Source organism: Antechinus flavipes, chromosome 6 (genome assembly GCF_016432865.1).
Source record: "Antechinus flavipes isolate AdamAnt ecotype Samford, QLD, Australia chromosome 6, AdamAnt_v2, whole genome shotgun sequence".
Lineage (NCBI taxonomy): Eukaryota > Metazoa > Chordata > Mammalia > Dasyuromorphia > Dasyuridae > Antechinus > Antechinus flavipes.
Window position 1 is genome coordinate 129788255 of NC_067403.1, and position 14419 is coordinate 129802673.

Consider the following 14419-nt stretch of genomic DNA (forward strand, 5'->3'; position numbering starts at 1 on the left):
TGCAATTCTTCTATACATATTTCCACAATTATCATGCTGCACAAGAAAAATCAGATCAAAAAGGGAAAAAAAAATGAGAAAGAAAACAAAATGCAAGCAAACAACAACAAAAAGAGTAAAAATACTATGTTGTGATCCACAATCAGTTCTCATAGTCTTCTCTCTGGGTACAGATGACTCTTTATCATAAGACCTTTGGAACTGGCCTGAATCATCTCAATTGCTGAAAAGAGCCACATCCATCAGAACTGATCATTGTCAAATCTTGCTATTGTTGTATACAATGGTCTTCTAGTTCTGCTCATTTCACTTAGCATCAATTCATGTAAGTCTCTCCAGGCCTCTCTGGAATCATCCTGCTGATTGTTTCTTATAGAACAATAACATTTCATTACATTCATATACCAGAACTTATTTATCCATTCTCCAACTGATGGGCATCCACTTAGTTTCCAGTTTCTTGCCACTACAAAGGGAGTTGCCATTTTTGCACATTTTGCCTTCCCTTTCCCTTCTTTATGAGCTCTTTGGGATACAGATTCAATAAAGACACCGCTGGATCAAAGAATATGCAGTTTGATAGCCCTTTGGGCATAGTTCCAAATTGCTCTCCAGAATAACTGAACCACCAATGTATTAGTGCCTCAGTTTTCCCACATCCCCTCCAACATTTGTCATTATCTTTTCCTGTCATCTTAGTCAATCTGAGAAGTGTGCTCCAGCCTTTTGCCTTTACTCTGTATGTATCATTCTAATTTAAATGTGTTTCCTGTAAACAATATATTGAAGGATTCTGGCTTTTAATTCAGTTTGTTATTTGTTTCCATTTTATGGGAGAATTCATCCCATTCCCAGTCCCAGTTAAAATTACTCTGTATTCCCCATTATCTTATTTTCCCCAAGTTATATATTTTTCTTTCCTTTTCTCCTTTCCCTCCTCCATAATGTTTTGCTTTTGACCACCTCCTCCCTCAAACAGCCTTCCCCTTTTACATCCCTTTCCCTCTTTCTTATCCCTTTGCCTTCCTGCTTTCCTATAGAACTCCTACTTCTCCATGAAACTAGAAATATATCTGATAATTTTTTTGAACCAAAGCTGATGAAATTAAGGTTCACATAATACTCATCCCCCTCCCTTTTCCCCCTCAATTGTAATTGTTTTTGCCTCTTCATGAGATGTAATTTACCCCATTTTACCTTTTTTCTCTTCTTCCAGTACAATCCCTTTTCCACTCCTAGTTTCTTTTTTGTATCATTACAATAAAGTCAAATTATACCTACATCCTCTAAGTTTATCCTTATCAAAGGTACAGTCCATAAGGGCTAAACATATCTTCCCATATAGGTATATAAACACTTTGACTTTTAAAAAATATAAGGTTTTTTTTCCCTTTCCCTTTTTACCTTTTTATGCTTCTCTTAAGTTTTGTATTTGAAGGTCAAATTTTCTGTTCAGCTCTGGCCTTTTCATCAGAAATAAATGAAATTCACCTGTATCATTGAAAGTTCATTTTCTTCCCTGACAGATAATGCTCACTTTAGCTGGATAGCAATCTAAGCTCCTTTGTCTTTTGGAATATCATATTTCAGGTCTTTCAATTCTTTAAAGTGGAAGCTGCTAGGTTCTGGCTAATATTGATTGTGGCTCCTCAATTTTTGAATTGTTTCTTTGTGTCCGTCTGTATTAGTTTCTCTTTGATCTGATAATTCTGAAAGTTAGCTGCGATATTCCTTGGGAGTTTTCGTTTTGGGATGTCTTTCAGAGGTGATCAGAGCCATTCTTTCAAAGGCTGTTTTACTCTCTGCTTCTAGCACATCAGGACAATTTTCCTTGATGATTTCCTGAAAAATTATGTCTAGGCTTTTTTTTTTTCATCATGGCTTTCAGGTAGTACAATAATTCTTAGATTGTCTATTGTCCGTTATTTTTCCAATGAAGTATTTTACATTTTCTTCTACTTTTTCATTTTTTTGGTTTTGTTTGTCTGATTCTTGAGGTCTCATTGAGTCATTCACTTCCGTTTGTTCAATTCTAATTTTTAGTGAATTATTTTCTTTAGTTAGCTTTTATATATATATATATATATATATTTCCTTTTGTATTTGGCCAATTGAACTTTTAAATGTGATGTTATTTCATTGGAATTTTTTTTTTCCATTTCACAAATTCTGATTTTCAGTGAGTTGACTTCTATTTCAAATCTATTTTGTAAGGAGTTGCATGATTTTTCCATTTCACTAAATCTATTTTTAAAGGAGTTTTCTTCAGATAATTTCTGTTTTCTCTTCCAGTCTCTCCTGCAAAATTCTCATTTCCTTTCCTCATTTTTCTTCTAACTTTCTTTTCAGATCCTTTTTGAATTCTTCCAAGAGAACCTTTTGAGATGGAGACCAACTCATATCACCTTTTGGGGCTTCATCTGGAGACAATTTGCCTTTAGGATCCTCAGGGTTTGAGGTATGCTCTCCTCATATACATTATATACACTAGTTATGGTCAGAGTTCTTTGAAGTCTGCTCTTAGGGCAAAAGGGAGATTGTCTCAAGCTTCTGACACAGGTGACAGTGGCTTTATGCTGCCATGAGCTGGTGCTGCTGATTTTCTTCTAGTGCTGGGGGGCTGTGGCCAAGTCTCATTTTATTCTGGGATTCATAGGATTGCAATTATGGGGAACCCACTATCTCTCAAGACAATCTATTTCAATCGATTAGTTCTGATGATTAATACATTTTTCTTTATATTTAGCTAATATGTTCCATCTTTAGTCTATATATTTGCTTCTTGGGACCAAGTGAAACAAGTTGAAATCCTCTTTAAATTAACATTCCTATATATGAGAAGATATATATGAGCAGATAGCTGTCATGCTTCTCTTCTCCAGGCTAAACATCTTCAGTTCTTTCAAACTAACTTTGGTAGTATGGTTTTGAGTACACTGTGTTATCACTGGTAACTCTTCTCTGGATCCATTCCAGTTTGTCAATATCCTTCCCATAATGTTGTAATCTGTATTTAATATTTTAGATGTGGCCTGAGTTGAGTAGCAAATAATGAACTATACTCTCCTATTTTCTGGACATTAAACTATATGGTCACTTTTATTTATTTATTTATTTTTGCTTTTCTCTGAAAAGCAAAAAAAAAAAATAAATAAATAAAAGTGCTGATTCATATTGAGTTGGTATTAAATGAAACTCTCCTAAATCTTGTTAAAATGAATAATCTATCCACAGCTTCCCTTCTTTCCTCTCTATATACACATATATACAGTTGACTTTTTGAACTTATTTCTAAAACTTTTCAACTATATTTATTCAATTATATTTGTTCTTTTCTACAACATCTTTATCCAATGCCTCATTATGCTGTGGAAATTTTGCTGGTTCTTAAAGGAGTTCAGATAAATTTATCTAGGCAGGAAAGGTTTCAAGTATAATCTCAGCAACTGGTTATCTGCTTTCCAAGGAACATTTTGGCTAAGCATAGAAAGAATCACCAGTAGTGAGCTAGGCACATAGTTATAATTTTTTGGACATGACTGTTATGAAATAAAGAAAAATAGAAACTACTAATCATTTCTTTAGCCTCTAAGCTAATAATAGCAGTGCAGAAAATGGAGCACACTATGCTAAGAATCACATTTTTTTTTAGACTATGAAAATTAATAATAAATGGGATTATCTTTTCCAGTGATGGATGAGTGAACATACAACTAGAAGAACTGAATTACAGGGGGTGGAGCCAAGACAGAAGAAAGCAAATACAACTTTCTGTGACCTTCTCTGACTTTTTCTCAAACCAAAAGCAGATTAAGCTTCTAAACTGGTTTTGGAGTCAAAGAATCCACAAATATTTGAAGTACAACACATTTCTAGAAGCAATTACTTTGGAAGAACTTCAGAACAGGTCTATTTCAAACAAGCAGGGAGACAATCTGCCAAGCCCAGACACAGGGAGACCAGAGCAAGAAGTGGGGGCTGGGAGTGAGAGCTTTATAGCTTCCAAGCATCTGAGAATTTTCTGTCAACCTCTTAGGCCACTCTGTCCTGGTTGCAAGCAAGTGGTTTGGCAGATTTGCCTTTTGTAAAAGGCAAATTATAAATCACTGAGCCCTGGAAGAACATTGGACATATCCGCCATTACCCAGCACTGTAAATCAATCAGTAGAACTACCCCAGGGCAAATTAAAGCAGCCATCATTCCTTTGCATTGCACAGACCTCAAGGCTTAAAAAAATGAATAAAAAACAAAAAAGAGCTCTCACCATAGACAGATTTTATGGAGAGAGAGAAGAGACCTCAAATCCTGAGGTTCCTAAAAACAAAAACAATTTCAGATAAAGCTCAAACGGGAGAGGTGAGCTGCTACCCATTTCATAAGGCTTTCTTGGAAACTTGCATAAAGGATCTTAAAAGAGAGAAGAAAAATGGGAAAATGAAATGAAATCATGGCAAGAAGGAATGGAAAAAGCATATAATGCCCTACAAAAGAGATATGAAAAAGACACCAATTCAGTGAAAACAAAATTTGTGAAATAGAAAAAGAAGCAATGAACAAAAAATTTCAATTGGCCAATTACAAAAGGAGCTTTAAAAAAAAGGTAACTGAAGAAAATACACTAAAAATTAGAATTGAACAATGGAAGTGAATGACTCAATAAGAATTCAAGAATCAGTCAAACAAAAAAAATGAAAAAAAAAATAGAAGAAAATATGAAATACCTCCCAGGAAAAATAACTGACCTGAAAAATACATCTAGGAGAGACAATTTAAGGATTATTGGACTTCCTGAAAGCTATGATGAAAAAAAGAACCTAGACATTATCTTATAGGAAATCATAAAAGAAAACTGCCCTGATATTTTAGAATCAGAAAGTAAAATAACCATGGAAAGAATTCACCAATCACCTCCTGAAACACACCTCCAAATTAAAATACCTAAGGAATATTGTGGCTGAATTTCAGAATTATCACACCAAGGGAAAAAATATTGCAACCATCCACAAAGAAACCATTTAAATACGAGGAGTCACAATTAGGATTAACCAGGATTTAGCAGCTTCTACCTTAAAGGATCAAAGGGCCTGAAATCTAATATTCTGAAAGGCAAAGGAACTTGGATTTCAGCCAAGAATAAGCTATCCAGCTAATATGAGCATTATCTTTCAATGATATAGGTGAATTTCACCTATTTCTAATGAAAAGACCAGAATTTGATCTCCAAACATAGAACTCAAGAGAAGCATAAAAAGATAAAAAGGAAAGAGCTCTTGAGAACTATAGTTCTGTTATGGGTATACTTAGAGAATGCAGGTATAATTTGATTTTATTAGATGATATGAAAAAGAAATTAGAGGTGGATCATATTGGAAAAAAGAGGAATAAGGAGGTAAAATAAGGGAAATTACATCTCAGAAAGAGGCAAAGAAAACCTATTATAATTGAAGGAAAGAAGGGAGGGAGATGAGCATTGTGGGAATCTTGCTCTCATCAGATTTGGCTCTAAGAGAGAATATCAGACACATTTGGTTTCACAGAGAAACTTGTCTCACCTTATAGGGAAGTAGGACAGAAAGGGGGAAAAGAAAGGGAAAGATTAATAGAAGGGAAGAAAGGAAAATTGGGGGAAAGGTGTAAAAAAGGAGGAGGGGCTCTAAAGGAACTAGGAACTATATGAGCAAAAGTATAAAACACTTTCCACAAAAATAAAATCAGATCTAAACAATTGGAAAAATATCAAGTGCTCTTGGATAGGTTGAGGGAATATAATAAAGATGACAATCCTACCTAAATTAATCTACTTCTTTAATGCTATATCAATCAACCCCCCAAGAAGCTATTTTACTGACTTAGAAAAAACAACAAAAAAATTCATCTGGAAGAACAAAAGGTCAAGAATTTCAAAGGAATTAATGAAAAAAAAAAAAAAAAAGCAAATGAAGATGGCCTAGCTGTACCAGATCTAAAACTATATTATAAAGCAGAGTCATCAAAACAATTTAGTACTGGCTAATAAATAGAGTAATTGATCAGTGGAATAGGTTAGATTCACAAGACAAAATAGTTAATGACTCTAGTGATCTAGTGTTTGGCAAACCCAAAGACCCCAGCTTTTGGCATAAGAATTCACTATTTGACAAAAACTGTTGTGAAAATTGGAAACTAATATGGCAGAAACTAGGCATTGACCCCACCTAACACTGTATATCAATATAAAGTCGAAATGTAGACATAAACAATGATATTAAAGGAAAGAATTTGTGACCAAAAAAGAACTAGAGGTCATTATTGATCACAAAATAAATAATTTTGATTATATTAAGTTTTTATACAAACAAAACTATTTCAGACAAGATTAGAAGGGAAGCAATAAACTGGGAAAACATTTTTACATTCAAAGGCTCTGATAAAGGCTTCATTTCTAAAATATATAGAGAATTGACTCAAATTTATAATAGTTCAAGCCATTCTCCAACTAATAAATGGTTAAAGGATATGAACAGATAATTTTCAGATGAAGAAATTGAAACAATTTCTAGTTATATGAAAACATGCTCCAAATCACTATTGATCAGAGAAATACAAATTAAGACAACTCTGAGATACTACTACACACCTGTCAGATTGGCTAAGATGACAGGAAAAGATAACAAATATTGGAGGGAATGTAGGAAAACTGGGACACTGATACATTGTTGGTGGAACTGTGAATAGATCCAGAACCAAGTGTTCTGGAGAACACTTTGGAACTATGTTCAAAAAGTTATCAAACTATACATACACTTTGATCCAACAGTATTTCTACTGGGCTTATATCCCAAAGAGATCTTAAAGGAAGGAAAGGGATCTACATGTTTAAAAATGTTTGTGGCAGCCCTGTTTGTAGTGGCTAGAAACTGGAAACTGAATGGATGCCCATCCATTGGAGAATGGCTGAATAAATTATGGTATATGAATGTTATGGAATATTGTTCTAAGAAACAACAAGCAGGATGATTTCAGAGAAGCCTGGAGAGCCTTACATGAACTAATGCTAAGTGAAATGAACAGAACCAGGAGATCATTATACATAGCAACAAGACTATACAATGATCAATTCTGATGGACATGGCTCTCTTCAACAATGAGATGATTCAAACCAGTTTCGATTGTTTAGTGATGAAGAGAGCTATAAACACCCAGAGAGAAGACTGTGGGAATTGAGTGTGGACCACAACATAGTATTTTCTCTCTTTCTGTTGATGTTTGCCTGCATTTTGTTTTCTTTCTCGTTTTTTTTTCCTTCTTGATTTGATTTTTTTTTTTTTTTGGTCCAGGAAGATAAATGTGTGTACATATATTGGATTTAACATATATTTTAACATATTTAACATGTATTGGATTACCTGCCACCTAGGGGAAGAGGAGGAGAAAGGAAGGGAAAATTTGGAACAGCAAGTTTTGCAAGGGTCAGTATTGAAAAATTACCCATGCAGATGTTTTGTAAATAAAAAGCTTTAATAAAAATTTTAAAAGCCCAAAGAATTGAATTGCATCAAACATAAGAAAATACATCGGTATTTAATACTTCAACACAACAGAAATGGGCAAGGATGCCAAAAAGAAAAGTTAGAAAATATGGTTCATTAGTCAGACCCTTTCAGTATTATGCCCATTGTTCATCATTTTTCCCGATTTTCTGGGTGTGACATAGGTGAAAATGAATTGTTTTAACTGAGAGAAGTGAAACTGGTCAGATAAGGCAAGAGAGAATCATATCAACTGTCTTAAAGCATTTGAAGGACTGTTATTATGGTGGAAAGATTAGTCTTTCTCTGTTTGGCCCCAGAAAGCAGAATGATTGGATATAAGTTACAAAAAGGCAAATTTAGGCTTGATGCCCTTAACAATGAGATTTATCCAAGTGTAGAGTGACTAGTTTGGAGAGGTGGTTTCCCGCTCCTTAGAAGTCATCAGGTAATGTTTGAATTTAACCAATTGTCAGGTGTATTATAATGAAGATCCTTTCCTATCCACGTTATACTAGAGAGTTGCTGAAGTCGTTTCCAATTCTCAACTTCAATAATGAATTTTCTTTCTATTCATTAGTGATTTGGATCACAATTTCTTAGAGGGGCATTGATGATTTGTAATTCTTTTGAAAATTGTTCATCATTTAGGAATGGCTCTTGGTCTAATTGTCTATATCTTGAATATTAGACTTTTATCAGAGATACCTCATGCAAATTCATCAATTTAATTAGTTGTTCACCTCACATGCTACCTCTTTTTTCTTTAGCTCCTGCCTTCAACTAATATTGGTAATAAAAATAGTACATGTGTTCCAAAGTACTTGTGCTTCCATACCCAGAACTTTACAAATAATTATACCTCCATTATTTCTATTAATATCACCAGGAGCATCACCAGAAAGAAGATCTGAGTTTAAATGCAACTTCAGATATTTATTAGCATTGAACAAGTCTTGATTAATTTTTTTGGCTGCAATCTCCCTATATGTAAAAATAAGGATAACTAATAGTACCTACCTCCTAGGATTCTTGTGAGGATCAGTAAGTAAAATAATCACTGTGAAACACTTATTACATAGTACATACTGGAACATAGAAACATTAAATAAATATTAGCTATCATTATCATATGTCTCAAGGTGGCATGTCTCAGGAGGTTCTTTACATGTTTGAGATACATTCCCGGAGGCTGGAAGACACTTTCTCTTCACTCCTTTGCAGAAAGAAGTAGGAAGTCCATGAGGGTAGAACCCATTTCAAACTTTTTGATGTAAAGTTGCATTTGTTGATTTTTTTCTATGATTCCTCTTTTTTTTCTTTAAAAAATTATTTGTTATGTAGATTGACTCTCTGGAAAGGGAAGGTAGAGGGATCCTGGGAGAATTTCTGGTGATGTAAACAACAAATGCTAGCAATACAATATTATTTTAAAAAGACAAAGAATTGTCGCCTACTATGATCTATCCTTTCCTTCTGTGACACATACTAAATGTGTTCTTTATTCACCATCAGTACAAAAGAGGAAGACTTCTATGAGAACATTAAACTTACTGTAGAGTTACAGCAGTTCAGGGCCCATTCTTTTCTTCTCTTTGTTCTACTGACCAAACTCTTGGGGGTGAGTCTGGATTCCCTTCTGTGCCTCATCGGTTATTTCCCCCTCATTTCTCTCTTATAGTACTTCTTTTTTTTCCCAAAGAACATTTCATTCACTCTGATAAACCAACAACACACAGGGAACAAGGAGGCATCCCTTCTCAACCTTTCCTTCTTTAAGAAAGTAACCTGCATTTTATGTACATGCAGTTAATGTTTAGCATTGTAAGAAATACAAACAATTCAATCTCTTCTCTCTCCTCTCCACTTGAAAGTATTTTATTTTTTACAATTATATATATAGTTTTTTACATTTATTTTTGTAACATTTTGAGTTCCAATTTTTTTTCTCCCTCCCTCCTTCACCTCCCCCCTTCCCAAGACAGCAAGCATTCTGATGTAGGTTATATATGTACAATCATTTTGAACATATTTCCACATTAGTTATATTGTGAAAGAAAAATCAGAACAAAAAAGGAAAAAAAATACACAAGAAAGGAAAAACAAAAAGAAGATGAAAATAGTAAGCATTGATCTGCATTCAGTCTCTGTTGGTATACAGGCCCACCTGACAGTGGCTGCTGGAGATCCAATCCAGACCTGCAGAATGGATCTCCTTGTGTGAGAGGATGATACAAGGAACCTGAGAGACCGTTGCATTGTTTGACCTCTCTTCTTTTCCCTCTGCTTCCAATTTATTTCATTCCCAGTCCACAACACCTGTTTCAGCAAAGACTGCTTTGCAACTTTTTCAGATGTTATGATCCACAGCTGTGGAACTCTCAGAGAATTGACCTGTCCCTTAACAATTCCCTGTTTTTGTAAGAGCACTGTGAGGAATGCAAGCAGCACTATCATGGAGGCAAACTTTCAAACTGAGAAGAGGATTAGAGTCAGAAAAGGCATTTAAGTCTCTTATCAGACTCCTGCCTCTGCCCTTTGATGTGTTGGCCCATTTAATTATCTGGACTAAAAAAATTTTACTGGGGCTCTTCTTCCTTTCCTTCCCCATAGGTTATTGAAGGAACTTCAGAAGGATCCTACTCACAGACAGCTCTTGAATGCTGCTGCTGCTTCTTGTATGCCCCACATTCAGGAGCCAAGTCTCCATAGTTTTTCCTCTGGATAGAGATGGCATTTTCCATGCTAAATCTATTAGAATTATCTTGGATCATTGTATTGCTGAGAAGAGCTAAATCTATCACAGTTGATCTTCAAACAAGTTTGCTGTTACTGTGTACAATGTTCTGGTTCTGCTCACTTCCTTCAGTAACAGTTTATGTAAATCTTTCCAGATTTTTTTCGAAATCAGCCTGATCATTATTTCTCATAGAATAATAGCATTCCATTACATTCATATGCCACAACTCACTCAGTCATTCCTCAGTTGATGGCATGGAAATTGAGTGGATGTTCATGTGGAATGCCTGAATGCAATCTCTTATGTCATGGGAAAATTCTATATTTGTAGAAATTTGTCGAAAATAAAAGGTTCAGCAGTTCTCCATCACTTTGGCTGTTAGCTAACTAAAGCTGAACTCTTTTTGTTGTTGTTGATCAGTTATTTCAGTCATGTGACTTTTTTTTGACTCCATTTGTTAAAGAAAGGGTTTGCCATTACTTATTCTAGCTCATTTTACAGATGAGGAAACTAAAGTTTGAGTGAGTTGCTCAGGTCACACAGCTAACCAAGTGTCTAAGGCCCAATTTGAATCAGGACTAACTGTCCCCAATTTTTTTTTTTTACTGTGCCTTTTTTGGGGACAAGGTTGGTTGGTGGAAGGAGGAGTGAAGGAAATTCTTGAGAAATTTTTTAATGAAATCAAATTTCCATCCACTTCCTTTCTTATCTGTTACCACTGATCAAATATCAGATGTAATCAACTTATAATTTTTGCCTTTTCATTTTATCTTTTGTGCCTTTGCTGTCAGTATAGTCCTGTATCCTTCTTCTTTTGATCCCACTATTTTTAAGGCATAAATCTAGTCTCACTTCTCCCATTAGGCTTTTTTTTTTGAACTATCCTAATCTTAGATCTTTTTCCTCAAGCTTAAGCATATTGCCCTTACTGTTCATTCCTTTAATAAATATTTCTTATGACCAAGAGGATGATTTCAGAAAGGCCTGGAGAGACTTACACGAACTGATGCTAAGTGAAACGAGCAGGGCCAGGAGATCATTATATACTTCAACAACAATACTATATGATGACCAATTCAGATGGACCTGGCTATCCTCAGCAATGAGATGAACCAAACCAGTTCCAATGGAGCAATAATGAACTGAACCAGTTACGCCCAGCAAAATAACTCTGGGAGATGACTAAGAACCATTACATTGAATTTCCGATCCCTATATTTTTGCCTGCCAGCATTCTGGATTTCCTTCACAGGCTAATTGTACAATATTTTAGAGTCCGATTCTTTTTGTACAGCAAAATAATGGTTTGGTCATATATATTTATTATGTATCTAATTTATACTTTAATATATTTAACATCTACTGGTCATCCTGCCATCTAGGGGAGAGGGTGGGGGGAAGGAGGGGAAAAATTGGAACAAAAGGTTTGGCAATTGTCAATGCTGTAAAATTACCCATACATATAACTTGTAAATAAAAGGCTATTAAAAAAATAAATAAATATTTCTTGAACACTTGTTCAGTTCAAGGAAGTATAAGAACCATTGTATTCCCAGGAAATAAAGACCAAGATACTTTGGTCCCTTCTCAAGGAAACCATAGGAAAAGGGAAAGGTGAGATGATTATGTAATATATTAGCAGAGAAGGAACATCTCTATTTTGCTGCATGACTTTATCTAAGTGAGCTCTAAGCCTCTTCTTGTATCAAAATTCTACAATATCCCTTGATAAGAATAATTCTTGCTATATATAGTTCAGTTTCTTTATCATTAATTTTTATAATTCATTACAAGAAACAGTTAATCCCACAAGAGTTATCCAATGTTTAAGAGCTTGCTAAACTCCATTATATGTTTAAGAATAAAGACTTTCTTTTGTTTGGTGCTTAAAATGGAAAATCTTGCTTAATACACTTTTCTAATATTAGCAGAAAAAGTTTAATGCCTCTTCACTCATAAACCGGGAGGATAAAAATTTATCTTGGGATTAAATTCTTATCCTGTAGTCTGACTAGGAAAAAATAAGCAATTTAAACTGCTGAATTTGGTCTTAAAGGAAAAAAAAAAACTTAAAAGGTGGCAGCAAAAAACACAAATACTACCCTAAAGGTTTCCATTTTGGCTTATACTGGCATATCTATGGTATGGCTTTTTTTAAGGCTTAATCAATCAATATTCAGTCTGTTCAAAAACCCTTAGAATTTCAGCGGGCTTCAATAGAGACCAGAAACTCTGGGAACTATCCAGGATATAGAGAATGTTTGAATATAATTGACTTTAATTTGATTGATTATGCCATTTGATCCAAATAGCCTGCCTCATGATACTAATGCTTACATTCTTATGAAGTCTTTCATAAATTCAATCTTCTACCTCTGACTTTCCCCAAAATGTTAGCTATTAAAATGAAACACTTTTAAATGGGTATCCAATATTTGTAATTTTTCTTCCTCAGAATCATAGCATCAGGGACTCGAGAGGTCATTCTGTCCAACATATTTTTGAACAACAACAACAATAACAACAACAACAACAACAACAAACCCTCTACATCATCTCCAATATGAAGCAATCATAATCTTTTCCAGGACTGTAGAAAATCAACTGCTAGTCTAAACTCTCTCTTCTGTGACCTTCCAGCTTTATTCCCACTCTGTTACCAATTCCTGGAGCTGCCCCCAGTCCTGTTTAGTAGGGGCAGTCCTCAATCTCCTGACAACCCCACAAGTGTCTTGAAAAACTTAAAAGGGTGGTTTATCAATCAGAGTACAAAAGGAAGGCATTTCAAAGAACAGATTCTGAACTGGTTTGGATTTCAAAGATATTTGAGCCTGAAACCTATTTGGGGTCTTACTGAACCAGGACAATAAGAAGAAATGTGGGTGTCAAGGACCTAGGTTCAAGTCCTGTATCTTCTAGTTACTCTGTGTAACTGAGAGCAATTAGCTGGATTTCTGTAAAAATCAGTGAGGGAGTTGAATCCCTAAATTTTCTTCCAACTCTAAATCTATGATAATCCTATGAATATTTCTGCCCATAAGATTTAGGAATTTAGGAACATGGCTATCTATCTTTATGGCTAAACTCCAGGTTCTGCAATAATGCCTAGAAACAAAAGCAACAATTAATTAGGATGTTTTCAGTGTGGATAATTTATTCATTTTTGGCTGACACTTAATGCATACCTGAATGAATAAATGATCAACCTTCTCTTAGATAGGATTAGGGTTAATTAAGTAGGTTAATGTTCTAGGCTAAAGTATTAGGTTTAACTTCAAATGTAAAAAAACAACAACCAAAAAGCAACAATTAATTAGGATGTTTTCAGTGTGGATAATTTATTCATTTTTGGCTGACACTTAATGCATACCTGAATGAATAAATGATCAACCTTCTCTTAGATAGGATTAGGGTTAATTAAGTAGGTTAATGTTCTAGGCTAAAGTATTAGGTTTAACTTCAAATGTAAAAAAACAACAACCACCATCCAACAATTCTTCTTGGTTAAGAATCAATAACACTAAACTCAAGCAATGCCAATAGGGCAGTCAGTAAGTCAACTAGCATTTGTTTAGTACTTACTATGTAGCATGTGGGCAGTTAGGTGGTACAGTGGATAGAGTGCCAGGTTTGGAGTCAGGAAGACTCATTTTTATGAACTCAAATTCCAGCCTGTGAACTTAACTCTGTGTCACTTAACCCTGTTTGTCTCAGTTTCTTCATCTGTCAAATGAGCTGGAGAAGGAAATGGCAAATTACTCTAATATTTTTGCCAAGAAAATTCCAAATGAGGTCAAGAAGAGTTGGACACGACTGAAATGGCTCAACAATAACAAAATGTACCAGGTGCTATGCTAAGATAATGTAGATACAAAGAAAGACAAAACAGTTTTTATTCTCCAGAAGTTAAGTTTGATGGTGGAGATAATATTAATAACTATGTACAAACAAACTATAAATAACACAAACTAGGGGTAGTTTCAGAGAAATGGTACTAAAATTAAGGGGGATTAGGAAAAGTTTCCTATAAAAGATAAGATTTTAGCTGAGATATGAAGGAAACCAGAAAAACTTGGAAGCTAAGAGAAAAGCCAGTGAAAATGCCTGAGTCAGATATGAGTGTCTTGTTTGAGGAACAGTAAAGAGGCCAGTGTCACTGGCATGGAGGGG

At 34.7% G+C, this 14419-nt stretch overlaps 1 protein-coding gene and 1 long non-coding RNA gene across 4 annotated transcripts in view; one reads left to right on the plus strand and one right to left on the minus strand.

Annotated features, from left to right (window-relative positions):
• The window catches only part of LOC127541853 (uncharacterized), a 75119-nt gene extending 62971 nt beyond the window's left edge, over positions 1-12148 (plus strand). For all 3 annotated transcript variants that reach the window (XR_007948487.1, XR_007948486.1, XR_007948488.1), the window contains exons 4-5: positions 2350-2458; positions 3692-12148. This is a non-coding gene — a long non-coding RNA (uncharacterized LOC127541853). The remainder of the gene's footprint in view (positions 1-2349; positions 2459-3691) is intronic.
• Positions 1-14419, minus strand: part of FAM241A (family with sequence similarity 241 member A) — a 120675-nt gene that overhangs the window by 4643 nt on the left and 101613 nt on the right. The window lies entirely within an intron of this gene.